Genomic DNA, 18,736 nt, shown 5'->3' with positions numbered 1-18,736 from the left:
TACTCTGCGCGCCAGATAAAGATAAGCGCCCTGCGCAAATTTGAAATTTCAGTTTCCACGGTTTGCTTCAACTTCGAGTTTGTCAAGTTTTTCAGTGTTTTATTCTCTTATATACTGAACACGCGCATACAAGACGCTATTCATAAAGCGAAGCAAGGGGCCTTGTCGGTATTCCTTTCTTCCACACCTCGCATCTCACGTTAGAGGTTTATACTAGTACATCGAAATTGTTTGGAGTGTTGCATGTTTAGTTAAGCTCGACTTAGCCTTGCATGAGATTAAGGTGCGGCGAACAAAACACCTAACGTAAATACACAACAACATCAACAAACAAGTCTATCTAGTATACCACAAACTACACCTCTAGCTACTATATCACACACACCACCTGATATAATGGGGAAGAAAGAGAGACTCTCTCTCGGACTTCTACAAAGCCTTGGCGATAGCCCCAAATCTTGCATCGTTCTAGCAAACCCGGTGGGATTTGAGAATCCCTCCAAATATTTTTAATTTGTTACCCGTTTTCATGGTTTAGACCATGAAAAACCTTACCACTAATCGTAGGGGATTGAACAAGTCCTAACAACATTCCACCATCCTACGGTTGGTTGAACAAATTAAATTAAGGGTATTCCCTTTCACCTTAGCCGATAAAGGCGTCTTGATTAGCGCCCAAAGCGCTAATTACAATGGACTTCGTGGGCTAAACTTGTTCACCTGTTTATGGAACATTTTACCCACCCCTAAAAACGGATGAGATGCTTTCCAAGATTCATTTCTTTTCGACAAAATCCTCATGAATCATTTTCGAGGCTTGGAATCGTTTCACCGATCTGCTTATAGAGTGTCCACACCATAACTTAGCAAAAGACACGTTAGTTAGGTGCCTTTTCAAAGGACTTCAACATCACCATAAGGAAGTCCTTGACATAATGAATGGGGTAGTTTCTTAAGTAAAGGAGCCTCCGAGGCTTATAAATTTTTAGAGGATCAAACTAAAATTAAATAACAACTGGGGGTAGTGATGATATCCCCCGCTCCGCTAGTTCTTCTTCCACAGTTAAGACTACCAGTATGTTTGAGGTTAAATCAGATCCTGAGCTTAAAACTCTAATTGAATCCCTCACTAAAAAGGTAGATGCCATATCTGTACAACAAAAGCCAATCCCCGTTATGAATGTAAATTCAAATCCATGTAGTTTCTGTTGGAGTCCTGAGCATCCCGATTCCCACTGTCCTATAGCCTATGAACAGGCTTGTTCCATTAATAGTGAACCTAACGCCCCTTGGAGACAAAATCCCAACTTCGGTTGGCGGAATAACCAAAACGTCACACCTCAAGGGTACAATAATCAATATGTTAGGCCTACGCAAAGCTTTAACCAAGCCCCACTACGACAAGGACAGGGTCAGGGTAATTTTAATAATTATAACAACCAAGTGCAACCTCGACAAGGTCAAGCACAAGGTCAAGGTAATTATAATAATTATAATACTAATAGAGGTATCGTTCCGGTAAATAATAACTATCAAAATCCACCAATAAATAATTCACGGGAAATAGTTCGATCCACCACCCGTGACCACTACACCCACACAGCCGGATCGTCTTGACACCTTTATACAAGTGAGCCAAAAACTTTTCCAAACCATGGCTCAATCCAACCAACAGCTTCTACAATCCGTAAATAATTTAACCCAACAGTTGGCTCAAGATAAAGCCCAACCCAAAGGTGTGTTTCGAGTGTAGCATAATACCTAATCCTAAAACAACAAACCGCGGCCTTTGAGGTCACCGATAATACTAGTAATGAATATGAAAATGTAGGTGAGATAAATGCCATCACCACTCTCCGTTACGGCAGAGTGGTTGATAACAAAGTAACTATGCCTATAGTTACCCCACCAAGATAACCCTACACCGCTATATTACTAGATACGAAATAGAAACTGAAGAGCCTACCACTGTAGAGGTCCCGCCATTCAACACAACTTAAGAAACAAAAAGCCGCGGTTAAACATCCGGGTGATACCATTGCTAAATATCGTGAAACCACCGTTTCCACAAAAATTAGCCATGTTAACTAGAGATACAAATTACGAGGAGATTAGGGATGTTTTCAAGAATCTAACTATAAACCTTCCTTTCCTCGAAGCTATAAAAAGCTACCACACCATGCTAAGTTTCTTAAGGAATTGTGTACTACTAGGCGTAAGACAAATATACCAAAAGGCGCCTTTTAACGAACAATTCCCAACCTTATCTGAACATAATGGAATTGTTAAGTACAAGGACCACGGTTAGATCCTCTTGTACAATGCACCTTAGGAGATTCCTATCGACCACACCGTTACTAGACACGGGGGCTAGTGTTAACTTACTCCCATTTTATTTGTATAGACAAATAGGTCTAGACAAAATGCAACCCACTAAAATGGCGTTGCAATTAGGCGATCGGTCTATTAAGTACCCTAAGGGTGTAGTCGAAAATGTGCTTGTAAAAGTGCGGGATTTCTACTATCCGGCTGATTTTGTAGTCCTCGATGAGAAATCGCTAACGACTCTGTCCGATCATTTTAGGAAGGTCCTTTCTTGGCAACCGCCAATGCGGCTCATTAATTGCCGCGTGATGGTTCAATGTCCATGTCTTTTGGCCATCTTGCTGTTGAAGTCAATGTTTTAAAACAAGGACCACAGTTACCCGATTAGTCTATGGATGGATGGAGAGGTTAGCATGATCGAGCTTTTGCTTTCGAGATTATTTCAACAACACGTTCCACGATAGTCATATGCCCAAAATTCTTTCCTTTGGAAAGTCGGACTCAACATTTTCATCCCTACACTAGTCGATACACATATTATTGATGAGGGCCGGGATAGATGACTTTCTCAAAGATGTAGAGGACTACCATAGTAATGTGGATATGACCAATCTAGATGAGGAATTTGATGAGTTTCTTCCGGTAGGTGACAATTCACCCTATCAAGAACTAACTTGCACAACAACCACCTCGATGCCCCTCCTTCCCACCCTTTCAAAGGAATCTCGAGTTTGCACTTTCGATCCTTTGTTTCTTCTTCGTGCTTCATAATTTTTTAAATCCTCCTAGCAAACGGATACTTCAGAAGGACAACCTATTTGACACCTTCATTTTCAGAATTGAGACAGTCCCTACACACACAATGAATGAGTTCGATGCTAAAACCACATCCTCATTGTGTACAAGCTGCCTTTCTAAAACTTATCCATATCCACCATATCCTTCACAACCATTCACTTTTCCACACTTATTTACTAGTACACCCACTCATTCAAAAATGAAAAAGAAGGTGCATGATAGGTTACACAATAGGGTTATCCGACTTAGTTTGGATTCCACTAGGCTGTGTCGTACGAAATCTTGGTGTTTCATTGTGTTTGGATATGTTTCCTCTGATATTTATTTATGGAATGATCCACAACTATTTCGGTTATTGATTTATGATCAACTGCATGTTCATACATATGTTTTAGATAAAGTCTTGAGTATCTGACTATAAACGACTCAAATTTCTGTGTTGGTGCAATTCCTTTCATTCCAATATATTGGTGAGTGCACCATTAAGGTAACCGGGCCCTCCCTATGGAGTGTGTGGCTGTAAGTACCGGATCCTAAGTCCACGGTTCACATAGTTCACGTTTTCCACTCTTGCATGTTTTTCTCGGATTTTTGAGTCATGTTTCTCTATGGTGTGAATTATGTCTTTATTGCTTATTGTTTTCCTTCTAAAACTAAAATAAAAAATAAAAAAAATAAAATAAACATAGTAATCTATGAAGTCTGGAAATCGACTTTAAAAAGACCATCTTCTTAAAACAAATTTTCTAAGCCGTTGTAAAAAATTTGTTTGGGGGTGGGGTGTTTGTGTTTCTGTACTAAAATGTTTTATGTCCCATTAGAGTTGCTTAGGCGTTTTATTGTATTACGATTCGGATTGACATGATCTATTCATTTAGATTTCATTAGTTCGCATAACTTCGTCATCATGCACGCTTTCGAGGCGTTTTCCACTATCTCGTATGTCATCCGACGTCGGAATAGAGTGTTTTATGGATCATTGGATAGGAAATTCTCTCCTGATCATTTCCATATCTCATTCGCAAAAAAATCGGACATGTAACGGCCGGGAATTTTGATTTGAAATTAGCGAAAAAATCGAAAAATCGAAAATTTCGATTTTGGGCTTGGAATAACTTCAACCCACCAGCCCATGGAGAGCGCTTTCGGCTTACATACATTCTCACGCAACAGTTCATCTTTTCCATCTTCCACCGCCATTAACAACCTCCAAACCTAGAAAAATCAAAATTAAAAAGAAATACCATAAACCCAGCGAAAAATCAAATCCCAACCCCAAATCGACTTCAAACACCAATCAAAACAAACTCCACCAATTTAACCCAACAAAAGCGACCAAAATTTCAAAATTTGTTGCTGCTTACCACCACTCCACCACCACCACTTTTTTTCTTAGGTCGGTCAAGTTAAACCACAACTACCACACCTCTACAAACCCCAAACCGTAATCAAACTCTAAATGGCTCAACGCCGAATCATACCGGAGCAGGTTTTCACTCCAGACCATTTCGCGCCGTTTTACGGTGACGAAATGGCTAGTAGAGACTGGAGTAGTCTGTGGTACTCGACCGAAGACTTCTACCACGAAGACTTGGTCCGACGGTTCTACAACACCAGGGAGTTGGAGGAGAGTAGGATTTTTGTGATGGTAAGGAAGAAGAGAAGGGAGTTGACTACGGGACTGTTGGCTGAGATTCTAGGCATTCCGCCTAGAATCCATCTGGAGGCCACTCTACAGGAGCCCCAGTTTGACGGGGTAGAGCCGTTGATGGGCGTTACTGTCATCAATGGGAGTTACAATCCAAACTCCCATTGTGTGCGCCGAGTATCCACGAGGACCAACCGGTGGCTTCTGACCCGGTGGATTGGTCGGAATGTCCTAGGGAAGGTCAAGGTCAGTGACATCGGTCCGACCTGCCTCCGCGTGTTATGGGTACTCCGGGGGCGAAGTACGATTTACGTATCACGGAGTTTTTGATGAGCATGATCGGGGGTCGGAAGGTCTTTGGCACCTCTCCCCATTGCTTATTACTAAGATCATCTTTGAAGATGAAGGCAACTCCGACTTACGAGAGGATTTACATTACCCCGCACAAGAACCCGTATCTATAGGGAGTGTGTCCAACAAGTCTGGTTGAGGGCTGAGGATAGAGATGAAGAGGATGGTGGAGCTGGGAATGAAGAGGAGGCTGGGGGACAGCAGGATGATTCGGAGGAGGATGAGGAGGATGGCACTTGCTTTGATACGGATGCCTTCCAGAGGTGTTGGTCTGATGCTGAGCGCATGACTATGCTACATAGAGGCATGCGTTCACTCAACACTCTCTGTGCAGACCTCCGGACTCGACAGGCGACCATTCACCACAACTTCGAGATCCGCACCCAGAGGGAGGATGAGAGATGGGAGCAGGCGAGGGCTGAGATAGAAGCCCAGCGCCAGTTTAGAGTGGATATGCTAGCACGCTTCCCACCTCGAGGACTCGCCTCGAGGACCACAACTCGAGACATGGCGTCGTCGGCGAAGGGCGGCTTCTTCTTTGACCTTCGGAGCCCGGGAGCCACCACTTTCGATGCATTGCCCTCCGCCACCAGTGGCGAGGTGTTTAGAGAGGATGAGGAGTGATAGTCGTAGTTATTTTTGTTTTATAAGTTGTTGTTTTATTTACTTTTGTTGTTTTATTGTAATGTAACTTTTATTTCCGTAATTTAAATTTTGTAAGTGAAAGGACCTCCGAATGAAAATTTTAATATAAGGGGTTATTTTCAGTTTGTGTGCTTGTTTCATATTGACCCCACCTTCCCAACTTGTTTGGGGTGGTTTGATTATGTCAAAGTCGTATTTTTATAAAAAACCCTACTGTTAGAATTTACTGCGGAGTAAGGTGAAAATATGGTAGTTTAGGCATATCTGTGATTGAGAATCATTGTAGGATGAAATCTAGATTAAATAGGTACATTCAGTCATAAAATCCAAATAAGAATCTTGGGTTTGAATTAGAATCCGGGAGATGAGTTGTTTCCGTTTTCGAGTTTGGAAATTTTAGGATTTCAGGAACCTGCCGTAATTAGTTTTGGCAACTTTCCGATCCATTCTAGCAACTTTAAACCTATATAAACTTGATACAATCTATCCTCACAACTCACACTACACCTAAACTCCATCACTCACCCTTCACACCCACACCCGATTCCCGTTTTTGCGTCTCCATTTTCACAAAATCGCAACTTCGGGCCTTAGCATCTAGTTGGCTGGCCTTCAGCGCCCTAAAATTCTGTCGAAAAATTTGGTCGAGGCGCCCAGCGCATACAAGTCAAAGCGACCAGCACTAAGTTACTGGAAATCAAAAATACAAAGATACCAGCGCTAAGTTAAGTTAATGGCCAGCATATGCTGACTTCTCTGACCAGAAATTTTCCGGTTTTTGGTGTAGTATCCGGATCATTAGCAGCTATTCCAAAGCGTAATTTTGAGATGACATCTCCAATATTGATACCGGAACAGTCTTTTCGAAGATTTGTTCCAAAGCACTACTTACGGTGCTTGGTTTTGTGAGGTGATCACATATGTTGGCTGGGAACCTCTTATGGTAAGACCGGTGAACTTTATTCTCCAAAGACATGCTTCTTTTTTTATAATAACTGCATTTTCTTTGAGAGACGGGACGGAGAACAAGTGTTCTCCATCAACATTAACGATGAACCAATGGAGATTACCGGTTCTTGTTGGCATTTGTTCTTGGACTTGCTATGCCGGCTGAGATACAAGACCCATGGTGCTATTAGATTAGATAATATGCATGTCTACACTTATGAGTCTTTGCACGAGGCTTATGGGGCGGGCATTTTCCGTATTGAGGACCAAGGGGACTATAACGCGTTGCCCTTGGTAGCCCTGTCCATGAACATAGGAACTGTTATGTTTTGGATTATGCTAAACATTTTAGGGGAATGGCGTTTTCTTACGTGAATGGCGCCACTTGCAGCGTTTTCCTTGCTTTAGCCAATGGGCCGATTCTATGACCTTCCCGAACTTTGATGTCTAGTTTAGCACGAGCCTATACCATGAGGCATAAGTACCTTCTTATGCCTGTTTTAATTTCACGTATTATGCTATGTTTCTTTCCTATTTTTTGTACACGTTTCCGCGGATTGGATTAAGGTAGACACGGTCGCGACCCACCAATAGTATTATTCGATCTTTCCGTGCAATGACTTGGCATGGGTGGCGGATACAACCTCACCAGGTTGCACCCTACACCCCATCGGACCAAGTGGCACTTAATAGGTTAGCAACCATAGATGATAAATGGCGTGAAGCCCGGCAAATTATCATAGCATGGCGGGGCCGAAGGAACCTCACTTCTTTATAGAAGTAGAGGATGACGAAGATGACGAATAACAACGGGAGTGGAGGTAAGTTTTAGTTTCTGTTAGTGTCTGCTTATGTCCCAAGCAATTTAATTAAGTTAACCCCATAATGGGTGGAACTCTTATAGAGTTGCGTCAGTTTTTATTTCCTATATTAGTACGTTCTAACATTGTTTTGCAGATGTTTCTGAATTTCACGCGCTTCAATGGTATTTTTCCTACCCTCTTTATTTACAATGCTTTGAGGACAAAGCATGCTTCTTGTTGGGGGGCATAGAAACACGTGTAATTAAGACATCTGTTACGATATAGATAGACATAATATGCATTTGTTTTCTAGTTAAAATTTCAAAAATTTAAAAATATAAATAAATAAGTCATGCTATACACTTAGGAATATTGGTATTGTTTCTTTCTCCATGCTTTTAACAATCTAGAAGTCTCACATAGCTGTTGCATCAGAATAATTGTTAGAAACTTAGGTTAATACGTAGGTAATAATCTTTGCATCTATCTATAAATATATTACATGAGTATCTATGATTGTTAGCGATGAAGTTTACGAAAATCTAGGCTAGAGTACTTATTCTACAAATCCTGTGAGAATATAGCCTAAAGCCTTATATGAAGCCGAAACATTTGAGAAATGACACAAGGGGAGAAGTAAAATCCGGATAGAAAATCACACGTCCACTTGCTTGATCACTAAACCATATCCTAAGTGAGAATTTAGGCGCTCTTTGGATCGATATAGCCGAAATTCAAACCTATGAATTATTTTCCGCTAATTCGCCACTCGAGCCTTTCATTAGCCCTTCCATACACCACAATTCCTTTACCCTGTTACAAAAAACAAAAACAAATAAAATAAAAAAAAATAAATCAACCTACCCAATTTAGAATAAGTCTGAGAATAGAATGAGTGAAGAAAGAAGAAGAGAAAAACGTGTAAAAAAAAAAAAAAAAATTGTTACTTGCTTCAGAAAATAAAGAAAAGAAGTTTCCATCCAAAGAAAAGAAAAATAGAAATAAAATAAAAACTCCAAAAAAATAGAATAAAAAGGAGTCAAAAGCCAAGGAAAAGAAAAAAAAAAAAAAAAAATGGCTAAGGATGGAAACAAAGTGTAGAAGCAAAAGAAAATAACAAGGTTTTCTCTAAGTTACATAATACGAAGACTCTATTATCTCAGACTTGTCCTTTTGAATATCCATTTTCTTCCTTCTTAAACCATCTCCTAATCCCTGTAACACCTAATAAAGACCTCTAGCTCAATTAGGAATAGGTTAGTGTGATAGTAAGTGGCAGATGTGTTTGATTGACCCCGGCTTCCTTGTTGTCATTGAGATTGTAAGGTAAAGTGTGCCCACTGTATTAATCGGAGTAACTGAAACTTGAGTGAAAAATCAGTGTTGTTTCTTGACTATTATTGTGAGAACCTACTTAAGGGCGCTTATTCGAGTTCTCGAAACAACCCCGCTAAACATTTGATAGTACTACTCATTGTATATATGTGTATTGTAGATGATTGATTATTATGCATATATTAACTTAGGGTTTTGACTGGTTATTCTTATGTAATTGCTAGAGATGTATAGATAGTTGAGCATGAATAAGGAAACAATAGTTTTATTTTTCTTAGTCGTTGTAGTATAGATGAAGTTTGTGAGTACCTTCACTAGAAAACTCTCACGAGGCTATAACTCGTCCACTAGGGAATTCCTAGTGGTTTAAGGCCTTGTTGCATATGGTCAATGCAATCGCACTCAGCGAAACGAGTAGTTAGAACTCCATTTTTGGTCACTTATTCTAATTTCTCATATTTTGCTTGAGGACAAGCAAAATGCTTTGTTTGGGGGTGGTTTGATAAGAGCCCAAAACTGTAGTTTTAACCCCTTAATAATCATACTGTTAGACCAATTATGTGAATAATAAGTAAGAGTTAACACTGATTACGCGTTTTTATGCATTTCAGGCTTCAAAGTCCATTATGTGCGAGAAATGTACCACTTTAGCGAGATACGAGGAGGAGCAAAGTCAGAGAACTTCAAAGCCATATCTTTGGACTCGGACCTCGGAATTGGGCATACCTTATGTCAAAACGACCGGCTCGGAAAGAGCTTTGTAATGGTCCAAGCCTTGACCCAATCAGAGGAGCAAAAGTGGACGAAAAGTCTGTGGAAGTCAACTGCAGCTGAAGAGGCCTTTTTGGACTGAAAGAATTGGGTTTTGGGCCTGATTCTCTGGCCCAAACCCTGGCTCCAAGCCCATGCACGAATTTTGGATCTGAATGTATAAGAACAAAAGCTTAAGTCTTTGTTAATGGTAGATTAAATGGTAGAAAAGTAGGGAGAAAATAATAGTTAGCTTAGAATAGAAAGTAGCCATTAAAATAGCTTCTAGATCTAGTTTTATTTAATTGTTTTTGATTAAGTATAGTTTCAATATCTAATTCATTTCATTAGATTAAACCTTGAATCTTGTTCTTCATTTGATTAGATCAATAAAGTAGTATTCTTTATCCATTTCGATTTTGTCAATTCCAATTCTAGATCTAATTTCAATTCATGTCCTTAGTTCAATTTAGTCATTAAATTAGATTTCATTATTGTTTAATTAAATAAATTTCAATGCTTTATATTATGTTTAGTTTTAATATAAATGGAAATGATTATGAATGATTCAAGGCTAAACCTCCATTAGAGGGGTTGTGAAGCCTTGATGAAAGCTTGATTCCGATTATCGTAGAATCGTCGTATTTTCTATTCCACTCTAGAAATGATTAGTTCACCATGAGAATGGGTTTAATTGTTCACATGCTAGTTATGAATTGGTAGAAATGCCATGTATAATTAGGGATTAGGAATAACCAATTGTTCTCGCGCCAGCGATTCAATTCGATTCTGACGATTAAATCGTTAGTGGATTAAGTTGAGTTATGGTGGAATCAATCCCCCTCTAACTCCTTATCATAGAATCAACGTAGCATTCCCTTAGTATTCTGATAACCGACTAGTTGCATCTTGTGGGTAGTTGCATCGTAGTATAATTCCCTTCGTAAAACTCTCATAGACTTAAAAACGACTAGTTAGATTAGAAAACATCCATGCTAGAGCACTAGGAGTGGAACGAACTTATCTACTCCACTATATCTCATAGGATTGAGAGTAGAAATCTTTGATAACTCAAGCACGTAAAAGTATAAGTTTTAGTTTACTTACGGATTGAATTCATCGTTCATTTCGTAGGTAGACTATTCATATTTTATCATATTCATTAGAAATATTCATTTTACAGTTATCAATCCTTTTGCAACAACTCTCCAAAAATCTATCGCCAGATATATATCCTTTCACAACAAATCTCCAAAATCTCCCCTTTCCAATTGATGATCAGCAATCACAACTGAATAGTCTATAACCGATGAGTTTGTTTTCTTCAAACCGAACAAATCTCGTTGAATCGAAATATTACTTAATTCAGTACTCCCACAAGTTTACTGATTTCTTCTACCTCTATTTCCCGATCCAATTAACAAATATCGAAAAAAATCCCCAACTGTTTCTAATAGATCAACCTATCTTTCCAAATGTCGCGCACAATACCCCTATTACCCACCTCTATATATATAACACTTTGAGAGTTTGAGCCGCTTCTATATTAAAATCCTTCTCCACATCGGATTAGTATTGTTAAACTTTGAAAAACTTTATTCAAAACTTGACCGAGCAGTTCAAGTTGCCGCCTTGTTTGCCGATCAAAGATACCGATCTAATTTGAATTCATAATTCTAACGGAATTGGGAAACCAGTTCTGTCCAGACCCTCTACCTTGATCGGATTGCACTTTGAACTGGTGTAGCTATGAATGGTAGTTCGCTTCTAGCGCCTTCATGGCATAACAATCGAAAAACTTTTTTGTATGGGGAGGCAAAGGTGGTACTCAGGTAGAGAATACGCTGGGATAGGGTTGTGATTGGCAACACATTATGAGATGGAACATTATCTGTGTGTGGGTGGGATTTTATATTCAGATTTTCGATTGCTATCTACACTGTTTTATTGCCGCTAGAAGAAGTGCCGATCAAGTTGATAGGATTTTGCATTTGGAAGAAGTCTTGCGATTAAGTTGTGGATTTCTGGTGAAAGGAAAGAACTCGTACAAAGCATTGTGAATTATTATTTCCTATCTCATATAGAGAGAAGCTGGTCTCAGCATGTAACACCATCAGCCATTGAAGCTAGAGAAAAAAAAAAAAAAAAAAAAAAAAAAAGTTCTTTACCCATGCATAAAATGGATTTTGGAGATGGATCCCCAGGTAAAAATGGTGGAGTGTCGGATTTGCTAAAGTGCCAATCAAGTTGTTGGGTAGAAACCCTTCCAATTTAATCCTTTGTCGTTGTATCTTTCTTTGCTATTTTTTGAATTGCGGTGGTGTCTTTGATCCTTTGAATAGCCATTTGAATGAATTGCCGCAGCTTGATTTGCCGCTTGTTGAATTTGTCGCTGGCTATAGTAAACTTGATTTGCAGCTGGCTATATTAAACTCGAATTGCGGCTTTGATTTGCACTATAGTAAACTCTTCGAATTGCCCATTTGGTTTCATAAGATTCTATTTTTTAAAATTGCCGCTGGGACAGAAGACTAGTTTAAAACTTGGGAGTCAAATTAATTTTGTAATGGAATGGCATTTGTTAAACATAGAGTGTGAACATCCCTATTCACAAAAATCTCTTGGAGTCAGGTTTATCAGGTCTTCAAAAAAGTCGTATGGTGTGCGAGTGTTACTCCAGAAACCATCACCATATTATTATGATCGGCCTCATGATTTGAATGGATAGGTTCTTAGAAGCAAGAACAAATGGAATCGACCATAGTGGCTAGAACTAAATATTTTATGGGTGTTTAGTTATTTATGGTAACGGTTTGTGTAGTGTTCAGCAATGATGCCTTGAGCATGTACAGTATTGGGTGTTGCCTTTTATCTGCAGTTATCGAATCGTATATATATGAATTTGCTTTCTTGCCTGTAGCGCGAGCAGGTCGTCTAATTAAGAGAGATTGTAAAGAACTGTTAAGCTATGGCCCTTGTCAACGTACTGTAAGAGATTCTTTTGAGGGTGGCAACCGCCTGCAAAGAAAATCATTTGGGTCCTCCCGGTGCATTAGGCCCTTCAACCCCATTGATCATGATGTTAGCTAGCTTACCAAAACTCATTTTGCACGCATAATTGTGCCATGCTCAACTTTCTCTCAAAAAAAAATAAAAAAAAGTAACAACAACTTCTTTGCCACACAGGCTTTGCCCATGTAACAAAGAGAGGGAGATGTTCCGGCCCCCACAAACGTGGCCCAATAAAAGCCTAATTCAATATAAGCCCATTCTCAGATCACATCTATAAAAAAGCCCACGCTCAGAGCTCATGCTCAAAGCTTATCTACAAAAAGCCCATGCTCAGAGCTTATCTACCATAAAGCCCATACTCAAAGCTTACTTCATCCCACGAGCTGATAGCTGTCCCGAGCTGACAGTTGTCCCGCCAGTTCTCCAACTTCATCCCACGACCTGACAGTTCTCCCGCCAGTTCTCCAACTTTATCCAACGAAATGACTCTCCCCCAGATTCTCAACTTCATCCCACGATCGGCGGTTGTCCAAACGGTTCTCAACTTCATCCCACAAGTTGACAGTTGTCCCGCTAGTTCTCCAACTTCATCCCACGAGGCGACGGTTTGTCTTGCCGATCTCCAACTTTATCCCACGAAATGACAAATTGTCCCGACTCTCCAACTTCATCCCATGATTGGATAGTTCTCCCGCCAGTTCTCCAACTTCATCCCACGATTGGAATATTGGAGAACGAGGAAGTAACTATCACCAATCCTACCTATAAAATCCAACCTTCGTAATTTTATCAGAACTACGCAATCGAGACTTGATCCCAAGCAATATCTTTGGGTACGTAGGCAACTTCAAAACTGAAATCCAGTCTCATCTTTCCCCAATCACCATCTCCTTCACCATCTCCAAAAAAACATTACTTCCAACCCTCAACTGGTGTGTTTAAGCAAATCTTCCTGAAACAGTGATAATAAGGGAGTAAGTTAACACTTGCCCCCAGGTCTAATAGCGCAGTCGTCGTGTGGGAATCTCTTAAGGTGCATTGTATAGTAGGATGACCAGGGTCCTTGTACTTAATGATCCCATTATGTTCGGTTAAAGTTGGAAACTGTTAAGTTAAAAAGGCTTCTTTTGGAATCTTTATTTTACTCCTAGTAGTGCACAACTCATTAAGAAACTTAGCATGGTGAGGTAGCTTTTTAATCGCTTCTAGAAAGGATAGGTTTATCGTTAGATTTTTGAAAACCTCAATAATCTCATTGAAATTCGTATCCTTGGTTAACATGGCTAATCTCTGGGGAAACAGTGATTTCTCTATATATTTAGCATATAGATCAACATGATGTCTAACCTTGGCTTTTTGTTTGTTAGGTTTTGGTTTAACTTGTACCTCTACTGGGGTAGGATCTTCAGTTATTATTTTGGTATCTAGTTCAATATCCGGTGTAGGGGCTACTGGTGGGGTAACTATAGGCATAATTACGGCGTTATCAACCACTCTGCCAGAATGGAGAGTGGTGATGGCATTTAGCTCACCTATGTTTGCATTGTCCTTACTAGTATTACCGTTTACCTCAAAGGCTGTGTTTGTTGTTTTAGGATTAGGTATCGCTTGACCTGGAAACACACCTTTGGGTTGTACTCTCTCTTGGGCTAACTGCTATAAGGAAAGTTGGATGGCTTGTAAAATATGTTATTGGGTTTGCATAAAGGCGTCGAAACGATCCGGTTGTGGAGGAGTGTTTGTTACAAGTTGTGTGACAGGAACTATGTCACGTTGATTATTAACAGGTGGGTTATGATAGTTATGATTAACTGGAACGATACCTCTATTAGCATTATAATTAATATTGTTATAATTATTATAATTATCCTGAGCTTGTCCTTGTCCTTGTCGTGGTGGAGCTTGGTTTGTAATTGTTTGCTGGCCTAACATTTTGATTATTATACCCTGAAGGTGTAACTTGTTGATTATTCCTCCAACTGAAGTTGGAATGTTGTCTCCAAAGGGCATTAGGAATAGGATAGCTATTAATTGAGCAAACATTATCTTGTTGTGATGTTTGTTGTTCATAAGCGAGAGGACAATAGGAGTCGGGATGCTCAGGACTCAAACAGAAATGACATGGATTAGAGTTGACATTTATGACGTTGATAGGCTTTTTTTGAACATAAATAGCTTCTACCTTTTTAGTTAGAGATTCGATTAAAGTTTTAAGCTCAGGATCGGGTTTAATCTCAAACATACCGGCGGCCTTAACTGTTGAAGAAGAACTAGTGGAGCGGGAGATATCGTCACTACCCCCCCCAATTATTATTACGCTTTGTTTGATCTTTTAAAAATTTATAAGCCTCTGAGGCTCCTTTACTGAGGAAACTACCCCCATTCATTATATCAAGTACTTCTTTATGGTGGTGTAAAAGTCCCTTGAAAAAGGCACGAGCTAATGTGTCTTCCGCAAGGTTATGATGTGGACACTCTATAAGAAGGTCAGTGAAATGATTCCAAGCCTCTGAAAAGGATTCATGAGGATTCTGTCGGAAAAAATGAATCTTGGACAACATTTCATCTGTCTTCAGTGGTGGGTAAAAATGTTTCATAAATAATTGAACAAGTTTGGCCCATGAGTCCACGGAATTAGGCGCTTGGGCAGTTAACCAAGATGCCGCCTTGTCGGCTAAGGTGAAAGGAAACACCCTCAGTTTAATTTGTTCTGCACCAACCGTAGGATGATGGATTGTGGTAATGACTTGTTCAATCTTACGCATATGCTGATAAGGTTTTTCATGGTCTAATCCATGAAAAACGGGTAACAAATTAAATATATTTGGGGGGATTCGGAAATCCCCCACTAGGTCTGCAGGAACGATGTAAGATTTTGGGTTATCGTTCAAGGCTTTGTAAAAGTCAGAGAAAGGAGACTCTCTTTCTTCAGCCATTATTTCAGGTGTAGTGTGTGGTATACTAGATAGGTTTGTGTGTTGACGTTAACGATAGATTATGTTAATCATTTTTTCTCTACCTGACCTTAATCTCATGCAAGGCTAAGTCTAATATTAAATAAACACGACAACAGTCAAAACAACCCTGATATGCTAGTATAAATCTTCTAACAGGAGATGCGAGGAGTGGAAGAAAGAAGTACCTGAATGCCTCCTTGCTTCGCTTATGAATATCGTCTTGTTTACGCGAACTCAGGATATTTAGCAAGTTAGAAACACTGAATAACGTGAAGAAATGGAAGTTTGAACTGACCTGTGAAAATCGGGCTGCTCTAGAAGAGGGCGCGGGTCGCGCTCAGAATAGCCTAGATAGGGCGCGGGTCGTGTTCAAGTGGAACTCGAGTTACAGTGTTTTAAGCGCAGGTGGCGCTCAAACTTTGCCTTGTATGGGCACGGGGGGCGCTCAGGCTTGTTCTTGGATTTTTTATTTTTTTTTTCTGAACCAAACAATCACTGTTAGAACCAAACAAGGGTGGGTGGGTTTAATGGGACTTTGGGAAGACTAACAATACTAATGAAAACAATTCTAAACGGAACTAAGATGGCAGCGGCGCCATTTGATAAAAGTAAAAACGATAGTTTTACCTACGAATAAGCGATGAAACTCAAACGTAAGTAAAACTAAAACTAATTTCTGCTTAATTATCAAAGTTCTCTACTTTCGATGCTATTGCAATATAGTTGGAATAGAAAATTTGTTCCACTCCTAATTCTTTAGAATTCACGTTAACTAAGATTATCAGTTCTATCAAAGTCAATGAGAGTACGGATTATATAATTATGATAACAACGATGAGAAATAACGTAATCGAAATGTTCTAATAAGATGGCAATTAAAATACTAAGGTTCGAATCTAGAAAAAGAATTAGGGGAATTTGATTCCACCTTAACTTGACTTAATTTACTAACGAAGAATTGTCGTAATCCGAATTGCAATGCTTTCGCATAACAATTAGGTCTTTCTAATCCCTAGTTGTTCATGGTAATCTCTACCAACTAACAACTAGCATGTGAAGTAATCAAACCCATTCTCATGGTGAGCTAATTACTTTCTAGAATAGAATAGAATATTATAATTTATTATTCTACGCTAATCGAAATCAAGTTTCATCAAGGCTTCCTCAAACCCCTCTAATGGAGGTTTTAGCCTTGAATCATTACACTATCATTTCTAACACAAGAACAATCAAAACAAGTCATTATTGAATAACTAATTTACTTAATTAATCTAATTTCATAATAGTCTAAAATTCAAAATGGAAAATAACTGAATTTAAAACTAATTTAGAATTAAGATTATGAATACTAATTATCAAATTAAAACAAACTAATTATGAATTTAAGACAACTAAAACTAAATAAGGATTGAATCAATAAACTAAATTGAAATGAAAAACTAATAATTTATTATAAAACTAAATCTGATTCTAAATAATATTCATTCTCTGTTCTAATTAATCTATTGGACTGGAAAACTAATTCTATGAAGTAAAAACTAGATCTCAAAAAACAAGTTCTTGGATAATTGCTAAGTAAAAAAACTAGATGCTTAAGAGCTAAGTTTTGTGTCTTCAAATGGAGGAGACAAGATCTACTTTTTCGTGCATGGGCAGAGGAGCCATGTTTTGGGCCGAAAAATTATGCCAAAAATCCAATTTCTTCAGTCCACAGAGGGGGTTTCAGCTAGATTTTACTTCAACAGCCTTTTCATCCACTTATGCTCCTTTAATTGGGTCAAGGATTGGACCATTAGAAATCTCGTTTTGAGCCTGTCGTTTTGACATAAGGTAGACCCAATTTCGAAGTCTGAGTCCAAAGATACGACTTTCGGAAATTTTGCTGACTTTTGTGCGCTATTTCTGCCCACGTTGACTTTGACTTTTTAGCTTTGACCGGGCTTTAAATGGGCCTTTTCTTATTGGATCTTGGCCTTTAATCAAAGAACTTCTTAACAACCAACCCTTGCTCCATTATCTCGTAAAAAGGATGCATTTCTGCACATATTCGACTCCAATGCTTGAAATTAGGGGTGGGCAATAGGCTGGGTCGGGATAGCCAGGCCCTAAACATTTAAAGCCCTTCAGATATTAAGGCTGGGTCGGCCCAACCCTAAAGTCAGCATAGGGTCTGGTCGGGCCGGGTCACAAGTCTAAATCTCAAGTCCTGACCCTACCCTAAGCCCTCTTTAAAAGCTTTAGGGTCGGGCTTATATATTGTTTTCTTTTTACTACATTAGTTTTAAAACTCATTTATATTACAAAAATATATAATGATCTACAAACTCAAAGTCCCACCAATCTAGTAATAATCCTGGATAAGTCCAACAATTTAAAATGCACATCCATAATCTAATGAACTAAAATACATCGAGAGTTCGGAATTTGTTCTTTCTTGTACTCAACCTCACTAAAATTACATTTAACATTGAAATACATAGACAAATAATTATATTATCATTTTAAAGAAAGAAGTAATAGATATAAAGAAGAAACAGAATAGCTTTGGTTAAGGGCTAGGGAAGTTGTTAAACTGTTTCCAATATCATAAATTGTTTCTATAATAGATTCAAACAAATATAATATTACCTTTCTTCTAATTTAAAAGTGAGTCAAGCTTTGTATGTGGAAATGAAAATATTGGCTTTTGAACAAGTGATGGAGAAAGGTTTGAGATTACAAATGTCATTTTTTTGACAACGGTTGTTTTTTGGTTTCTATGTTACGAATGTCTGCTCTGTATTTCGCTTTAATGGTGTGGAAGGAAACCTTTAGCTCTAGACTTGGCTTGGATATGAATAAAAATATAATTTATAAGAAGTAAGTGGGAAAAGAAATTGAGAATAATAAGTTCTGGACTTTGACTTGATGATCAAATGAATATATAAAGTCTTATTTTTTATTAGGCTAGTGCTCATTGTTCTCCATGACTGTTAAGTTGACAAATTTTTGTTATATAAGACAAGTTATTGGAAGTACCTTTGGGTGTAAGTGATAAATTACAAAGGACAATATTATTTTAATTGAAAATATTTAACAAAAAGTTTGACAATTATGATATGTGTATTTATGGTGAAAGTGTGAAACAGGGCCGGTTAGGGCTTAGTTAGGGCCTAGTTAGGGCC

The sequence above is a fragment of the Coptis chinensis genome, chromosome 5 (genome assembly GCF_015680905.1).
Source record: "Coptis chinensis isolate HL-2020 chromosome 5, ASM1568090v1, whole genome shotgun sequence".
Lineage (NCBI taxonomy): Eukaryota > Viridiplantae > Streptophyta > Magnoliopsida > Ranunculales > Ranunculaceae > Coptis > Coptis chinensis.
Note: the sequence above shows the minus strand (reverse complement) of the source record.